Source organism: Prunus avium, chromosome 3, assembly GCF_965620075.1.
Source record: "Prunus avium chromosome 3, drPruAviu1.hap1.1, whole genome shotgun sequence".
NCBI classification, from domain to species: Eukaryota; Viridiplantae; Streptophyta; class Magnoliopsida; order Rosales; family Rosaceae; genus Prunus; species Prunus avium.
This window is the reverse complement of record NC_142286.1, coordinates 31,358,725-31,377,882: the sequence shown is the minus strand read 5'-3', so window position 1 is coordinate 31,377,882 and position 19,158 is coordinate 31,358,725. Positions and strand designations below refer to the sequence as shown.

General features: G+C 41.9%; 2 pseudogenes; both read right to left on the bottom strand.

Moving 5' to 3' along the window:
- Positions 1 to 9,139: 9,139 nt before the first annotated feature.
- On the bottom strand, positions 9,140 to 11,017 carry LOC110745736 (putative UDP-glucose flavonoid 3-O-glucosyltransferase 3 pseudogene; annotated as a pseudogene).
- Positions 11,018 to 15,017: 4,000 nt separating this feature from the next.
- Positions 15,018 to 16,563, bottom strand: LOC110767379 (putative UDP-glucose flavonoid 3-O-glucosyltransferase 3 pseudogene; annotated as a pseudogene).
- Between the last annotated feature and the right edge of the window lie 2,595 nt (positions 16,564 to 19,158).

Genomic DNA, 19,158 nt, shown 5'->3' with positions numbered 1-19,158 from the left:
GCATGTCGAGTAATGCCTTGATTTTTTCAGGGTTGGCCTTGATTTTTTCAGGGTTGGCCTCGATTCCTCGTTGGCTGATCATGAAGCCGAGAAATTTGCCCGAGGAAACGCCGAAGGCACACTTGCTCGGGTTGAGGCGCATGTTGTACTTTTTTAAGACGCCGAACATGAGCGAAAGGTTGTGGAGATGAGAATCGGCCGTTCTGCTCTTGACCAGCATATCATCCACATAGACTTCCATCGAGGTGCCAATGAGGTCGGAAAAAATTTTGTTGACCAATCGCTGGTATGTCGCCCCAGCGTTCTTCAGGCCGAACGGCATGACTTTGTAGCAGTAAAGTCCCTTGTCGGTGATGAATGCCGTGTGTTCGCGATCGGTAGGGCTCATGAATATCTGGTTGTAGCCTGAGTATGCATCCATGAAGCTGAGAAGTTCATGGCCTGCCGTGGCATCCACCATCTGATCGATCCGTGGCAGAGGAAAGCTGTCCTTTGGGCAAGCCTTGTTTAAATCGGTATAGTCTTGACACATTCTCCAGGTGCCGTTTGATTTTTTGACTAAAACCGAATTTGCCAGCCAAATTGGGTAGGTTACTTCCTGGATGAAGCGGATGGTCTTCAGTTTGTCTACTTCGAGCCTCATTGCCTCATACCGCTCAGCATCGTAGGCCCGCCGTTTCTGCCTGATGGGTTTGAAAGTGGAGCAGATGCTGAGCTTGTGGCTGATGACGCTCGGGGCGATGCCGGGCATATCGTCGTATGATCAGGCGAAGACTTCTGCATTGGTTTGCAGGAAGGTGATAAAATCAGCCCTCAGTGCCGGACTCAAGGTTGTACCGATTCGAACTTGTCTGTCCGGTTGTGCTTCGGAGAGGGTGACTGATTCTAAATCTTCGGCGGGTTGCGCTTGTGGGGTTACAGCCTCATCTCGGGGGTCATCTGGTTTGTCCGTCCCCCTGCCGTTCGGTACGCCCAAGCTGGTGGCGACCGAGTATGTTTCGCGAAGCGCAGCCCTTGCCGATTCCTTGGTTGCCGAAACGTAACACGTCCGTGCACTCAATTGGTCCCCTCGCACTTGGCCGACGCCAGCGTGTGTGGGGAACTTGAGGAGGAGCATGTGTGGTGACAGCATGGCCTTCATTTTTGTGAGCGTCGTCCTGCCGATGATAGCGTTGTATGCCGTTGGGCAGTCGACCACTAGAAAATGAGTGTAGAGGACCGTTCGTCTGGGGAAGGTACCGACGGCGAATGGGAGCTGGACACTGCCGATTGGTTCAACCACGTCGCCAGAGAAGCTCAGGAGAGGGGTGATATCCTTGTTCAGATGCCGAGGGTCCACGCCGAGGGCGTTGAAAGCGTCGGCGAAAAGCACATTGACCGAATTGCCGGTGTCGATGAGGATTCGGCCTACGTCGAAATCCGAGATATCGGCCCGTATGATCATGGGATCGGAGTGGGGGAAGATGATGCCTTGCTCTTCTTCTTCAGAAAAGGTGATAGGTTCCCAACCGTTTCGTTGAATTTTGTCATTGCGCCATCCCGCCACGCTGAGGATCTGTGGATGTCGCACGGCACGAACGTAGTTTTTTACGGATCGGTTGCTGGCTTCGGCAATGGGCGCTCCTCCACTGATCATATTGATCTGCCGATTCAATGATTTATCCGTTGCTGGCTTGGTGTTTAAATACTGATCCAGCTTTCCGTCATTGATGAGGCGTTCAACAATTTTGCGCAGCGCGATGCATGATTCCGTATCGTGGCCGTTGTATTGGTGGTACCGACAGAAGACACCGGTGTCCTTTTCGCTCTGGCGAGGGAGTTTCCGATTGTTCGGCTTCGGTATCATATCCCCTTCGGTCAGGAGAACATGCTCATAGGTGGTGTTGAGCAAAGTGAAGATTTCGTCTGGCCGATTCCCCTTGTGGTTGCCCTTCTTGTTGTTGTCCTGCCGATCCCAGAAGTTGTCCTTCCGCTTATTTCACTGAGTGGAAAAAGCAGGGACAGGGGGTGCCGTTCGGTAGGGGGCCTGGTTTGCCGATCGATCGACCGGGAATCGGTCGTTGTTTTTCGTTGGAGGCTGATCGGTCGACGCCGTTTTGTTTATTAGGGTCGAAGCCGATCCCTTGGAGTTGAAGTGCTCAGCCTTGGCGTGGATAGCCGCCTGTTTCATTAATTCGGAGTAGGTGGTCCAGTTGCTGCTGTGGACCAAATAACGAAACTGAGACGACCGAAGGCCGCTTTTGAAGGCACCGAAGGCCGCCCTGTCGTCAGTTTCCGGACATCTGGAGTACCCATGGCTGAACCTAGCCGCATATTCCCTCAACGGCTCATCGTCTTGCTGCCGAACGGTATATAGATCATCGGCGGAATATAGGCGATCGGTTTGAATCATAAAATGGTTGAGGAAAGTTTGCTTCAACTGATTAAAATTGTCAACCGTGTCTGGCTCCATCCGATAGAACTAATTCAGAGCGGCTCCGGTCAGGGTGGAGGGGAATAGCAAACATTGGCCTTCGTCCGTCAGTCCTTTGCAACCCAGAGCTGATTGGAAGGTATGAATATGGGTAACGGGATCTTCCACCCCCGAATAGAACGATATGCGGAGTGCTTGGACCTCCTTCTCGTGTCTGAATGTCCGGATTCGATTGGTGAACGGCCCTGGCTGTACCGTTCCCCATGTTGGTGTCCGAGCCTGGTCTTGTTCCTTCTCAATGCGATTCATCTTCTGTAGGAGGAGATGAATAGTCGGATCGGTAGATGGAAGATCGTCACCAAAGGGCTCGACCGCTCGGTTGCCTGTGCGTTGGTCAGTATTGTGACCTCGCCTTCCTTGATCTGCCGTTCGGCTGGGGCTTCTCTCGTAATTTCCTTTTCGCCGAGCGTTGTCCTGGTTTGATCGGTGGCTGTGGCGTTGTGCAGGGGGCCCCGCTGATGAGATTGTGGTTCCTAGAGATGTTGGAACATAATCTGATTCGTCCGTCTCTTCCAGGCCGATCGCGCCGTACCTCTGGCGTAAGGGGGATTTTGGTCCAAGTACCTCCAAGCGTGGATCGTCTAGCTTCGCCCGGACCTGGATGGGCGATGACTGCCGTTCCCTGCGCCGATCGTTGATCCTCTCGCGGCAATCAGAATAAACGCGATATTCGGGATGGCGCTCCTTTGGAGTGGGCACGAACAGTCTTCGGGAGACAGTCGGTCCGTTCGCGGCCTGCTGCTTCCCTCTATCCTGGAAAGTGGGCTTTCGTACGCTTTTAAACGATTTCTCCTGCCGAAGCTGTGTGGTTGGTTCCCGATCGTTCTGCAACTGGGCGGAGAGTGTTTGTTGTTGATGCAGCTGCCTCTGGGTGTCATCCAGTTTGGAGGCGAGAACATTGTTGTGCTCCTGCATTCTTGCCATATCCTGCTGTAGGGTCTCCATGCGAGCCTCCAGGGTGGTCGGTCGAGCAGGTGTCTGAAGCAAGGGAGTTGGACTTGGCTCGCCACCGAGGCCGAGGATGAGGATGGGGCCATCGGTAGGGAGGGCCGAAGATGGATTCATTTTTTGGTCTCAGAGTTCTTTGTTTTGAGATATTGGTTGATCGATAAGCGATTCCCACAGACGGCGCCAATCTGTTGGCGCTAAATCTGAACAGATAGAGATGAGTGCAACTTACAAATGGGATGGACGATCGAGAGATCGATTGAATATTGGATGCCGATTCTTCCTGTCCTTGGATGCTGATCCTGAATAGAAAGAAGTTGAGACACGTAAGGTCTATGGAACCGGTGTGGAACCAGCCTAAGACCCTCCGATGCCGAAGTAAGTTTGTTGTTTTAAGAGCTCTTGCTGTTGACCATATAGAAGTATAAAAGTCAAGCTGAAAAGTCTTACCCCTGTATTGTAGTGGAGGGGCCTATTTATAGAAGGCATTTAGTATGCTCTTAGTGCTCATTTTCGATGTGGGACTCGTGGGAGGGCCCTATGAGGTTGACACGAGTCCTTAGATATTTCAGGCGGGTGCTTCGAGGTTGATTCTGCGGAATCGGTAGGGGATACGATTGTAGGCTGTGTTGGGCTTGTAATGATCTTTTGCTGCTTTGAGACAATATCATCAGTAGCCTATGCCGATTGTCCGAGGCCTTGGGTGCTTGGGCGAGTTTATGAGATCCACGTGTCGTTGTACGAGTGGAGGGTCAGGTATGGTACAAATAATGTGGATTCAATATGTAGATAAAACTACAAGTTTAAGAATTGGATTTCCAACCAATTCAGGTTCATATAGGCACAAATAAGTAATGAACTTCAGGTTCATATATAATATTAAGATCCATGAAAAACTATGAACGTCAGGCTCATATCAACATATATTTGAAACTTCATGTTCGAATACGTAGATATCTAAATAAATTGAATTAATAGTTGTGCTTTGAACTTCATATTCAAATGATGTATATGCACTCGAAACTTCTGATTCAGGTTCCTTAGATATGTAGATCTCATGGAATTTTAAATATGATGAATACGAAATCAATGAGTTTCATGTCCTTATTTACTTCTGAAAATTTGAGATACTCAAACACTTTGTTATTGAGAATCAAAGAATTGTAGGTTTTGATTCGATCAAGGAACTTCAGGTTCTTATTCAATCAAGGAACTTAAGGTTCTGATCTATTTAAATTATGAGAATCGAGAGACTTCATGCCTTGATCTTTTGTATAATACAAACTCATCATAAGATATAGTTTTTAATTATACATAAAGAAAAATATATCAATTAGTTGAAGTATGAAAATGAGCATATTTAACGTTAGAAAAGAGTAACGAAGATGCAACTAAAAAATACAATTATTTGAAATTGTAATAAATCATGCAGCAAACTTATTTCATGTAATTCATCCAATTATGATATACATGCTTATTGGGCCATGCATATAGTAATTGTTATTACTGTGAACACGCAACATGGCATGTCATGTCAAACTATCAAAACATTAAAAAAAATCAAATGCATCATGAAGTCTCATGGCTGAGCTCAAAAACTCTAAACCATGTCACGACTCTGGCTCAAGCCAAAAAGTTAAAGAACAAATTAAACAAAGAAAGAAATGATACCAAGAGCTCTCGTGCTGATAACGTGTTATAAAACTAGGGGGAATTGTATAGAGCAATAAGAGGAAGAGAAAGACAGGGAATTTGTTCTATGAACTTGTATCAATTTATCTTATTCATCTTTGATAAGCGCCTATTTATAGGCTTACAATAGAGGTATTTAACCCACAATTTGTAGCTACTAATTACAATAATAAGGGCATAGGTTACAAAGCAATCAAGGGTGGAGGTAATGGATGTTATGGTGGTTATCCAAATTCCATAGATTTATAACAGATATAATAATATTAATTATACAATAATATTAATATTAATTTCCTTGTTAGGGCTATTCACGGTTCGAAAACCGTATCTTGGAGGAGTTGCCGACCACCGAACCGGAGGTCATCGGCGCACCTATTTTGGAGACCGCCGCCGCGCCGAGGAGATGCGAGACCGACTACAATCGGCACGCCGAGAAGTCGGTGCGGTTTGGTTTGGTTCGGCGAGCATCAATGGCAGAGGATTTAACTAAGATTGAGGGCTTGAGGACCACTTCCTGGTTGAGGGTATGAGGAGGAAGAAGAAGAAAAGAAGAAGAAGCCGAGGAAGAAGAAGGAAAGAAGAAGATGGAGAGAAGAGGGAAAGAAGAAGAAGAAGATGCAGCCAGCAGCTTGAGGACCACTTCGTGGTTGAGGGTATGGGGAGGAAGAAGATGCAGCTATTTACCCCCAAAAAAAAAAAAAAAAGAAGATGCAGTGGCGGGAGGAAGAAGAAAGAGGAAAAAGAATAAAAGATAAAGAGAAGGAATGACAAAAAGATGGCGAGAGAAGAGAAGAAAGAAGGGATGACGGCTGGGATGGGAGAAGAGAAAATAAAAAGAAAAGGAGAGTATGGGGGCTGGGAAAACCCTAACTTTTTTTTAAAATGTTCTAGATTGTAACAAATAATACAATTATACACATATTGCACAATAAGCCACAACAATCCAATGGTATTTGGGCTTTGTATTTGAACTCTGAACAGAGTTCGATTCTCCATCATTGCATTTGTCTGAATTTTTAGGCAATTTAATGGAATCGGTTCGGTTCAGGTTTTACCGATTTTATAAAATTCAAACCGGTTCAAAATCGGTTCATAATCAGTCGGCTGATTTTCCTGCCAATTTCAATTATTTTAATTAAAAAATCGGACCAACCCGCCAAAACCGGTCCGATTCAGCCAGTTCGATCGGATTTTTGGTATAAATGACCAGCCCTAGTTTAGACTTCATATCTACTATACACTCTCTGTCTCCTATCTCACATTGTGACATTTGTCCAAAAGAGGTGGAGAAGGTGTCGCGACCGGCGAGGTGGGTTGGTTGTCGATGTTGGGTGGGTGGTTGTTGGTTTTTTTTATATTTTATATTTTCAATTTTTTATGCTTAATTTATTAAAAGTTAACGATGTGTATTAAGAGTTAAGTTTGATTAAAAAAACAAAAGAAGTGAAGTGAATAGACAAGTGACAAAGAATTAGATAGGGGGCATTGTGGGTACAGAAAAAAGAGGGACAAAAGATGTGGACTTATCTAACAATGCTAGCAACCTTTTTTCTAGCCTTCTCTTTTGGACATTCTCCTTTCTCTTGATGACATGTGTCATTTCTTTCTCATTTAAAACAATATCATTAAGAGTATTGCTACTCTTACCACATTTGTATACCACATTCTCCTACTACCTTATGTGGTAGATGAAGTGAACATCCATATCAAATAAAAAGTGTCAATAAATCATAAAAGAAAAGTAAATGTTAAATTAATTTTAATTGATGTGGATGTCCAGCTCATTTGCCACATGAGGTGGTATACGAATGTGGTAAGAGTAGCATTATTCTATCATTAATTACAAAGTAAATTAATTATATTTCCATATCTGCCCTTAGTTAAAACTAAACGTTTGTATTGACTCTCTTAAGGTTCTCGTGTCCTCTCTCTCTCTCTCTCGTCCCCGCTCTTCCTCTCTCTTCTTCTACTCGCCAATTCTTCCCCTGAAATTTGGCCCCGACCCTACCCCTCTTCACCCCTCCATTCTCACCCAATAGTCACCCACCTTCACCCACCTCTAGTAGCCCAATCACAACCCATTCTTGCCAAAAAGTTGAAACAAATTTGAAATTTTGATTTACCCAAATTATTATCTTGAATTTACCCAAACTTTGAAATTTAATGATATTGCCTGATAATTTGAGGTTGGGGCATACAAGCCATCATGTAATCATGATTCACTATCAAATCTGATTTGAGGCTTTGAGAGCATGGATCTTGTGGGTTTTCGGTGGGTCTTCCAATAAGGAAGAGAGAGAGAGAGAGATGAGTGGAGGGACTCGTGGGAAGGGTTGGGTGTGTTGAAATTTTTTTTTTGGGTAGGTGTGTTGGGAGTGACGGTGGAGGGTGTGAGTCTGGAGGTGGTTCTGGGGTGAGGATTGGGAAGAAGGTGGGTAAGAGGGCAAGGGAGAAGATCATGGAGAGAGATAAGAATTTTTTTTTTTGGCTAAAAGTCACTTTTGGTCAGTTTGGCACTTCAACCACTTTTAACCATGTAGTTTCAATTCCGTCAATTTTGACCATGTAGTTTCATATTTGTAGCAATTCAAGGATAAATTTGTATTCCTGTCAATTTCTTTGACGGTGCAAAGGGCAATTTAGTCAACCCAAAATCCTTGAGCATAAAAGCTTGTCTGAAACTCCCCTAATTTCATATTAGGGCTTGAAATTGGTCATTTGGGTGTAGGGTTCTTAAAAAATTGGGATTAGTTGTTGAATTTTGAGCCCTAATATGAAATGGGGAGAATTTCAGACAAGCTGTTCCGTTAAAGGGTTTTGGGTTGACGAAATTGCCCCTTGCATCATTAAAGAAATTGAAAAGAATACTAACATGTACTTGAATTGCTACAAATACGAAACTACAATGGCAAAATTGATGGAATTGAAACTATAGTGTCAAAAGTGGTTGAAGTGCCCAACTACAGGGACCAAAAGTGACTTTTGGCCCTTTTTTTAAAATTTTATTTTATTTTGTTTTTTTATATATAAACAAACTTTGTACTTAACAATGTCAAGTGTCAATATATTTAAGGCATAAGGGTAAATTTGGAAAACAAAAGCTAGGTTGTCTCATGTATTAACAACATTGGTTTAAGTGTAACAAAAGTGACACATGTCATGAGGGAAAGGGAGAAGGTCCAAAAGAGAAGGTTAGAGAAAAAGTTGCTAGCATTTCCCAGCCAATTGTAGCCTACAACTTCGTATATAATCTTTTGCCAAACAAATTATAGCGTAAATAAGTTTTTTTTTTTTTTTGCAAGCTTTAGCCTTCAACCGCTCAACTCTTTCTCTCTCAAATTCTCATATTTTTGGCTCCCTCATTCTAAATCATAGTTGAAAAAAAATCCCTAAATCAATGAGGTCATTCTGATATGGCCTAGACAAATTGAGGTAAGGAATCGTGTATTGTTTCTGGTTGAATTTTTGTAATATGATTGTTGATAGCTTGATTGGATAAAATTGTACTTTCGTGGTTTTGTAAGGCCTTATTATTATTTGAGTGCTACTATTTCCACACTGTGTTATATTTCTTCACCTAACTTATTTTCAAAATTTTAAAGACAAATTCATTCCTTTGTAAAATGACTTCTAAGGAATTAGAAAATTTGGAATGGGTGTTTGTGAAACTGTCCATGAATATCGCCGCAAATTGTCATCGGGCATTTTTTATTTTCATGTGTGGTATTAAATGGGAAAGTTGATAATAAGATGTTGGTAATAATAAGATGTTGGCTTTTTGAAACTTTGTAGTTGTTAGGATGTTGGTCTGGACTATCAAGTTTTCTTGTGTTTAAATAACTAGAAAGTTGACGAAGAATAGCTGTCAATGGTAAGAAGACACAAATGAGAAAGTGATAGATCACGTGATGTGCGTAATGAGAGAGAGACACCCTTTATTTTTCCTAATATGAAAATTTTTAGAATAAAAGGGAAATGTTCAAATGTGGTATGCAACCTGCTAGGACCCAAAACCATTATTACAAGAAATAAAGCACTTGTATATAGCCAACTCAACTCTAACAATGCTTTTGGTTGGTAGGAAAAGAGACTTGGAAATGAGAAATCAAGTCGAGAAATCAAGTCGAGGCTCAAAGTACGGGAAAATATGGGGAAAACGAAGCAAGCATTTCATTTTCTTATTTACATACCATAATTGAAAAACTAAACAAAGTTTGTTTGCGATTCATGCACAAACAAATATGGGACATGAAATAAAATCCTAGTGACTTTTTTAGTATTACCTGAGGAATGAATATTCCATTTCTCTTAAGATGGGAAAACCCATGGGATTTATTTCTCACCAATTTATTTCCGTGAATGAAAAGTAAAAATGATCTTGAGCTTTGCTGAATAGTAAAAGTCAAATCTGATCAATAAAACGTCCCAACGAAGAGTAGGAAGAACCACCATCCATCAAGGCTTTCTTGCTCTGTTCGCTCATCTCCTTCACCCTCTCCCTTATAACGCTATCATGCTTCATCACGTGCCTTATCCCTCTCTCTATTTCCTCTGCGCTCACAACCACTTGGTTGTCCTTAGCATCTATGTTAATTTCCACAGCCAGCCTCAATTCCTTCACCAGCTCAAACGCATTCAATGGTTGCTCCGCGTACAATGGCCATGCGCCAACAGGCACATCGTACCACAGACTCTCCAGCGTGGAGTTCCAACCGCAATGGGATACGAACCCTCCGATCGCCCGGTGAGCCAAGATGGCCACTTGTGGGGCCCATCCTATGACCTTCCCGATCCCAGCCGTTCGATCCAAGAACCCTTGGGGCAACACCGACGTGGGATCTTCATGGTCCTTCGGCATGGCAATGGAAACACTAGGTTTGCCCTCCTGCGGCGGTTGGCGTAGGGACCACAAGAACGGGAGCCCGGTGCGCTCCAGCGCACACGCGATCTCCCTCACCTGGGCCTCAACGAAGCTTCCCATGCTCCCAAAGCAGAGGAAAACTACAGACGATGGAGGCTGGTCATCGAGCCAATCGAATATATCAGACTTTTGATTGGCTTGGTTCCCACCTCTCCCCTGCAGGGGATCATTGCTCTTCAGATTCAGTAGGGGACCCACAGGGTACACGGGCGGAGTTTGACTTTGACTATCAGAAAGAGAACGAAGAGCATGGGGTTCTAGCTCCAAGAACGTGTTTACCAAAATACCCTTGGTTTCTCTAAAACGTCGAGCATGGCGGAGGAAAGATTCAGCACCCTCCTTGTCCAGAAGTATACCGGGCAAGACTCTAGCAGGGACCGGACTGGAAAAACTCGGGACCACCAGCTCAGCGGCAGGGCCCATCAACTCAGCGACGTGCTTTCCGCCACTCTCGTCAAGAAGCCTTTGGAGGTCCAGCATAAACCCAAGAGACGCAGCGTTGGAGGTGTGGAAGATGTAAGAAGGAAGCCCAAGCTCGTTTGCCACGTCGACAATGGCGGTGCAGAGCATGTCAATCACAAGCCCGGCAAGCCGAGTCGCCTTTGAGTCGGCGAGTTTGGCGACAGCGTCCCTGATGAGGGGCTTGCGATCTTCAACAATGGAGAAGGAGGATGCGGTGGTCGGGCCAGCTTCTTCTGGGAGGTTGACGAAGCTGATGCGCTGTTGTGATGAGACTGAAGAATCTCTAGTATTGTCAGTGATGAAGTATTCGTGCTGGTCGTCTTCCACCGCCGGTAGCTTCGTGACGAGGAGGACTGTGATGAAGAGGTGGTCATCTCGAGCAACGAGTTGCTTTGCAATCTCAACCGTTGAAACAATATGGCCAATGGCTGGGGCTGGGATGAACACAAGGTGTGCTGGTATCTTCATCGATTTGGGAAGTTGGGATGAAGATCTATGCTGCTGAACTTGAATATGTTGCCTATCCTAATATTTATTTATACATACGACATGTCTGAATGTGCCAACTCAGCCCACCAACTACAATAAATAACACATAAATGCAGTGGGTAGTCAGGAGATATTTTTATATGTTCCGGGTATACGACGGTAATTGATGTATCATCCAATAAACATAGAACATGTGAAATTATTGTCCAACATACTGCGTTACTTTTTATGACATGTGGCGGACTGCATTGAAAATATTTCATATGTCCTCCGTCTATTGAATGGTACACCAGCCACGTGGTGTACCCTGAACACCCAAATGGACTAAAGCAAATAACAAAACTTCTCTAGACATCCACCCAATGGAATCAAAGCAGAAACCGAACAAGTGAATCTGGTTGCCAATAAGAGCATCTCCACCCGAGTTTTCAAAAGCCAGGTGGAGTGCTAAACGGCTAGAAAAGGTGGCTGACTCATATCCACCCAAAGTGCTACGTGTAATAAGGTCTTGTGAAGCAGCGGCAATTTTGACAGCAAGAAACAAAGACGTTATTTCAATTAAAAATACTTTTATTAGAGCATCTCAAATACCAAACATCAAATTTAAATTTGATGGCTGATGTGGCAATTTGACATCTTACACAGCTTTACACTCCACCCGATATGTCAAATTAAATTATTATTTTATTACATTTTAGTGTTGATTTAGTTTTAATTAAAAAGAACAGAAAAGAAAAAATAATAAAATATTCATTTGACATCTTGCTTTTGGGATGTCAAAAATAACATCTCAATCTTCAGCCTTCATTCCACATCAGCTTTGACACATCGGTTGGAGTGTGTGAGATGTTATTTCTAGCTGTTAAATGTCTATGTGGCACTTTTGACATATCGGTTGGAGATGCTCTGAGATGTTATTTCTAGCTGTTAAATATCTATGTGGCACTTTTGACATATCGGTTGGAGATGCTCTTAGATGTTTTTACATTTCAATTTTGACATTTCCCTTAAAAATGCTCTAATATTTGGATGTTTTTATTGGGACTACATTTATTTACTACCACATTGCTCACCACCCCTTCGGTGATGTTTTAACATAATGGGATATACATCAAGCGGATAAATGTTTAAAGCATGTAAAGTCCTAAAAAAAACATGTAGTAGAGTGAGCAATAATGACATGCAAAGTCAATGAGTTAAAGAAAGAAATACTTTTATTAGATGGGACAATATGTTTGAAAGAAGAAAAAGTATTATTAAGAATAAAAATGGGAGCTTCATATTCATGTCCAATATAGGGGCTCAAATTATAATAAAACCCAATATGAAAAACACTTTAGAAACACATCTAAAACCCATTTACAACACACCAAACACGTGTCAAACATGCTATAAATTACAACAGTGTCACCACACTAGGGGTGTTTTCTGTGCAGTAACTGCACCGAAACCAGCTGACTGCATACTGACTAAAAGCATGTTGTATACCCAAAATCATGAGTAATTTTTGGGTGTTCCAGGTACACCATATGGCTGTTGTATCATCCAATATACGGAGGACATATGAAATATTTCCAATGCAACCCGTTGTATGTTATAAAAAGAAATGCAGTAAGTTGGACAATAATTCCACATGTCCTATATTTATTAGATGGTACACCAGCCATATGGTGTACCCGGAACATATAAAAATTTCTCCAAAATCAGAACCACCGTCGACCCACACAAGGTTAGTTATTGGGGGTATCGGTGTCGATTGGTGTCGGCAATGAACCGCACAATTCATTCACCACAAATATATATATATATATATATATATATATATATATATAGAGAGAGAGAGAGAGAGAGAGAGAGAGAGAGAGAGAGAGAGAGAGAGAGAGAAGAAGAAGAAGAAGAAGAAGAAGTCGAAGAAGAAGATGAGACGAGAATAAGAATTCAATGGAAAAAGAAAAAAAAAAAACTCTGTGAAACCAGAGAGAAGAAGAAGATGACGGTTGAGCAAAAGAGAATTTAATTTCATGCCCATCTCTTGCTTTCAAAATAAAAATTGCAAGTTGCATGGGATACCTTAATACCACAATAATGATTGACATTCAACCAGTTTGTTAGGCTGCATTTTGTTTGTATCAATAGAGGTTTCTAATTACTGGACCAACATTAAGAAAATACTCAATGTGTGTATATGAGTTCGTTATTTTTTAAATAAATTGGGGATTCGGGGTGAATTTGGGAGACACTTCTCTGACTGGGACGGGGATGAAAATTCCCCGAATTTCTTATCGGGGATTGGGGCGGGGAAGGGGGACGGAGATGGGGATTGTATTGCCATACCCGGCCCCTAACCGGTCTGTTGCCATCCCTAGTTAGGGTGATTTTGGAATTCTATATGGTGATGGATTTGGGCCTGAAAGAGTTTGGGTGGTGGGCTTTTTTTAGTTGAAAATAGAGGAATATTAGCCCAAAACTTTGACAAAAAAGCCCAAAGCTTGCCCTCCATGGGATGATTAAAGCAAATTGCGATGGGGCATGGGTGGCGCATACTAAACACGGTGGTACTGGCTGGGTTCTTCACAATGATTGCGGTGAGCTTTTGCGAGCTGGCGACACAGGATTACCATGTTGCGGAACAGTACAAGCGGCCGAAGCAGAGGCCATCCGGGACTCTTTGGGTGTGTGCCTTCAGCTGGGACTTTTCTTGCCCAGTATGGCTCTCTAATATTCTAGTAAGTGATGTAAACTTTGATTCTTTATTTGGCTTTTTATCACAAATGGTCTCTGACATTTGCGAAATTATCACATTTCGTCCCTAACGTTTTTTTGTGACACTAATGGTCCTTAAGGTTACCCTCTATACATCAAAATGGTCCTTGCTATTAGCTTCCGTCAAATTTTCTGTTAAGTTGTTGACGTGGCACGTGTGTAGAGCCCACACATCCAATAGTATAAATCCACGTGGCTTTAAATAAAATAAAATATATTTTAAATGTTTTAAAACTTAAATCCATAAAAAGGAAAAAATAAAAATACTTGCCCCTGCATTCTCACTTTGCCTGCGCGCTTCCCCCCTCGCAGACCCACCTCTTGCCTCTCTCTCCCTACTCTTCCTCCTCTTTCTCTCTCTCCCTCTCCCTCTCCCTCTCCCTCTCCCTATCCCATATGATTATGTGCAAGCACGGAGCCACTCTTCAGCTCCAAGTAACTCCAGCATTTCATAAAACCTTTACACTAAACTTATGTAATTGCTGGAAAAATATGAAAAAATCTACATTATTGGCCCCACAAAAAATGATGTGGAATCACATCTAGAACATGTAAATGAAATTACCCATAATCCACGACCTTATATAAACCAGTTCTTTCACTTAGCCAAAGAGATGCATTTTTGGTTTAATTGGTGGGTCAAAAAATCAATATAGAATAGTGGGTTATAGTTATTCAATGTGAATATATATATACCTTTTTTCGAAATATTTAACCCAGAACCGAGCCATGGCTCTCTCATAAGGATCAATGGGCAGCAAGGGGTACTTCTGTGGCCATGTTTCTTCTATATATGTATTCGACTATGATCATGGACTCATAGATTGGCCTTTCTCCATGAACGAGCACATGGATTTTCTTGTGAACTGGGTTGTATTTGAGGAGCTTAGGACTTTTGTTTTGAAGATCTTCTATGTAATCATATGGGATAGGGAGAGAGAGAAAGAGGAGGAAGAGTAGGGAGAGAGAGGCAAAAGGTGTGTCTGCGAGGGGGGAAGTGCGCAGGCAAAGTGAGAATGCAGGTGCAGATATTTTTCTTTTTCTTTTTTATGGATTTAAGTTTTAAAATATTTAAAATATATTTTATTTTATTTAACGGCAGGGACCATTTTGATGTGTAGAGGGTAACCTTAAGGACCCTTAGTGTCAAAAAAAAACGTTAGGGACAAAATGTGATTATTTCACAAACATCAGGGACCATTTGTGATAAAAAGCCTCTTTATTTTAATAAATTTCTGCAGTTCTGACAAAAGAAAAGAAAAACAAAACAAAACAAAACAAATATATATATATATCAAAGAAAAATCTGATCAAGAAAATGTCCTAATGAAGAGTGTGAGGACCCACCATCCATCAAGGCTTTCTTGCTCTTCTCACTAATCTCTTTCACCCTCTTTCTAACATCACTATTCTGCACCATCACCTCCCTTATTCCTCTCTCTATCTCCTGGGCCTTCACAACCTTCGGACTCTCCCCATAAAAGTCCCTCCTATACTCCATGTTGATTTCCACAGCCAATCCCAACTCCCTCACCAATTCAAAGGCATTTAATTGTTGCTCAGCGTACATTGGCCACGTGGCAACCGGCACCCCGAACCATAGACTCTCAAGCGTGGAATTCCACCCGCAGTGAGATACGAACCCGCCAATCGCCGGGTGAGCCAAGATCTCTACCTGCGGGGCCCACCCTATGACCTTTCCTATTCCAACCGCCCGATCGAGGAACCCTTCGGGCAGGACCGCCTTGGGATCTGAATAATCACTAGGGGATGCAACGGTCTCCTTTGGCGGGGGCTGACGTAGAGACCACAGGAACCGGAGCCCACTCCGCTCAAGACCCCACGCTATCTCTCTCACCTGCTCCTCACCAAAGCTTCCCATGCTCCCAAAGCACAGGAACACCACAGATGAAGGAGGCTGATCATCTAGCCACTCCAATACATCAGACTTCTGTTGCGCCTGCTCTGAACCCGGTTGGCTATCATCACCCTTTAGGTTCAATATGGGGCCCACAGGATACAAAGGAGGGGTTTCACCATCAGAAAGAGAATCAAGAGCGTGCGATTCCAGCTCCGTGAATGTATTTACCAAAATACCCTTGGTTTCTCTAAACCGTTTGGCATAGCCGCGTAACGCCGTCGCGCCGTCCTTGTCCAGAAGCACACTGGGCAAGACACTAGCGGGAACCGAGTTGACAAAAGTGGGCAGGGCCAACTCAGCGTCCGAGTCCTTGAACTCACTCACTTCCTTTTTATACACGTCACGAATTCTCTGTAGGTTAAACAACAACCCCAGAAGCCCAGCTGGTGAAGTGAAGAACATGTAAGTAGGAATCCCAAATTCATCCGCCACATCGATCATTGTTGTACAAAACATGTCGATGACGAACCCAGCGAGCCGAGGCCTTGACTCGGACTCAGACTCGGTGAGTTTGGCGACCGCGTTTTTGACGTGGGATTTGTGACTTTCGATGAACTGGTTGCGGAAGGAGTTGGGGCTGATGTTCTTGTCTATGGCAGGAACTTTTGGGAGGGTGATGAATTTGACACGTGTCGACACGGGAGAGGCCTCGAGGGAGGCTATATAGGACTCGGTGCCTTTGGAGTCGAAGGGTAGCTTCATGATGAAGACGGTGATGAAAAGTCGGTCGTGTCGAGCAACGAGGAGCTTTGCCATCTCGACGGCGGAGACGAGGTGGCCCATGCCGGCGGAAGGGATGAAGACTAGCTCTGAAGCTTTCTCCATTTGGGGAAGAACAAAGGGAGGTTTTAGATATTCTGATGGAAATGAAAAGTTCATGTCGATGCCCTTAATTTATATTGCCACAATTGAATGTTGGAATTAATAATCTTTGCCTGGGTCAAGATACAGTGATGACGTCATGCCTTTGCTGGCATTGGTCAGAAGCTTTCTCAAGGTCATTGACTCATTGGTAAAGAACAGATTGCCGCCTGGCAATAAATTAAGCAATTAATCATATAGTTACGTAGAGGAATTGAAGAGGTGATATGATTTAAACTGTGACAATATGTCCTTACTTTTAATTCTTGAAATCTTCCATACATAGCCCAACGACGCAAGTGATGTGATCCTGTGAAGTATATTTCAGTTTTGAAATATGTTTGTAGGATGACTAATAATGCCTAGAGGGGTGAATAGGCCAATTTAAAATTATAATCAATAAATAAAAATAAATTTCGGTAATATGATTGATATAACTTATCAATCTTGAAATATGCATAGCATAAAATAAAGGAACACACAGAAAGTTATTTTACGTGGTAAAACTCCACCTCTAAGGAAAATTCACGAGATTCCTCCATTCAAAACAAATTTACTATAGAACGATGATTACAAGAAATACTCATACACTTATTCTAGACACATTTTAGATAATATTTATCGACTTCTTCGTAACTCAACTTCTATCACGGGATGATTTTTCAACTCTTCTTCTGTTGAACCCGATACTGGTTATGATCAATTCAAGCTAACTGGAAAAAAAAAAAAAAAGGCCACCACAGTCTTGGTGCCCTCAATCATATAAGTCACCTAACTATGCAAATGAATGCAATATGAATTATAAAGTGTTCGATATAGGAATTTTAGATGCTCAAACAAAATATTGAAAGCCATCACAAGGAGAAGATAGGCACACATTCTTTTATACAAAACGTGTCCTCTCTTTCAAGAACCCACGTGAATAATATCATGTCATAAAATATTATATTTGAATCTTTTTGGTTTCTAAGTAAAGACGCCAACTAATGGAAGATGCGGGGAAACATAGATTACTTTCACTACAGCCAACCTTTAAGGAGAAAACAATATCTACCAAAACAAATCAATAAGACCAATCAGGTAGGAGAAGATTTTAATAAAGCAACGTGCCCTCCAAGTCATAAGATGAAAAGTAATGTTTTAATGTGAATCAAAATAAGGTCAAACTTGGTGTTAGAAAATTATAATATTTATATTTAATTTTTTAATAATTGAATGGAAATTAAATTGTGGCACTCGTGACTTTAAGTACATAATTTTTACGAATTGGTATGTATCAATTGGGAATAGTCATGTTCTTAACAGAGAAAAAATGAAATATTATTTATTTTGTTTGTGAATAAAATAATAATACTTTATGTGAAAAGTTGCATTGTTAATAGTAATTGAAACATTGCCCTTCTTGGCTTATGGTTGTAACAGGAAAAGACACATTTGTTAATATTTTTCAGTCACATATTTTCTGAACAGAGGCCTTGTTGTCTATAAATAGAGAAGGTCCTACAACATTTCATTCATCCAATTGTCATATGACAATAGTAGTTTCTTGAGCATTCATAGCATTGTATTTTCAGACATATAGTGTGTTAGTAAGAGAGAGTTCATACACAAGTTTGAGTTCACTTTTCTTGGGGATTAGAGTGCTACTTCAACAAGAAGTCGATTTTATAGTGAAGTTTTATTTTTGAAATTCTGTAAATATAGCAGTTGTCTTTATTATTTTACTAGCACTTGGAAAGTAATCTTAAGAGATAAAATGTAATCCTATTAAAAATAAGACTAACACATAGGCACTTGAGTGAAAATGACTCCAACTAAAAAATTTATCATGAATGCATGATTATATCATGATTTACCTGAAATCAATTGCCCCATATTGATCAAGTCACACTTTGAAAATCTAGATGTGTTGAGCCAAAACTTCCTTCAATAGATATTCACACATGCTCTTGCACAACCTATGCTAGAGTCTAGGAAATGCAATATAATTTTCATACCAACTGCTTGGGCCCAAATCCAACACACCAGGACAAATGGGCAAAGGCCCATATCAAAAGAAAGGCTAGTTGGGTTTTTTTTTCAAAAACACAGAGAGTTCAGCCCAGGCAGTCAAGATGCAAAGATCAGCCTGGATGGTTTTTAGAAGGCCCAGACCGTTAAGGACTAATTAAAATATGAATGGGCTCAGTTCCAGAAAATCTCCAAAAATCCAATTGAAATCAATCACCACCATTGATCTAATCAAATCCAAAAGGGCATATATTACGAAAAATATCTCTTCCATAGAAGGGCCTATGTGTTGAAGAAAGTCAAAAATCTCAACTAGGAAGTGATGGGGAGTTAATGAAAGCAGGTTAACCAAAAGAACACACCCCATAAACCATTAAAAATAAATAAAAAGGAGAGGACAGCCAAGCTGCCCTTTTACACTCACAGAGGATTCAACCTTGAAAAAAGATTGAAACAGGATGTGTTTTTATGGAGATAAGAAACAGGAGACACATGAGAGTTGTTCGCCAGAAAAGCTAGGAAAAGACCACCATAGAGTCTGACTGTTGATGGTTCCAGCTTTGCCAAAACATTAAATGCCTTCTTTTTAGGACTTTAGAAGAAAAAGAAAATCTTTTC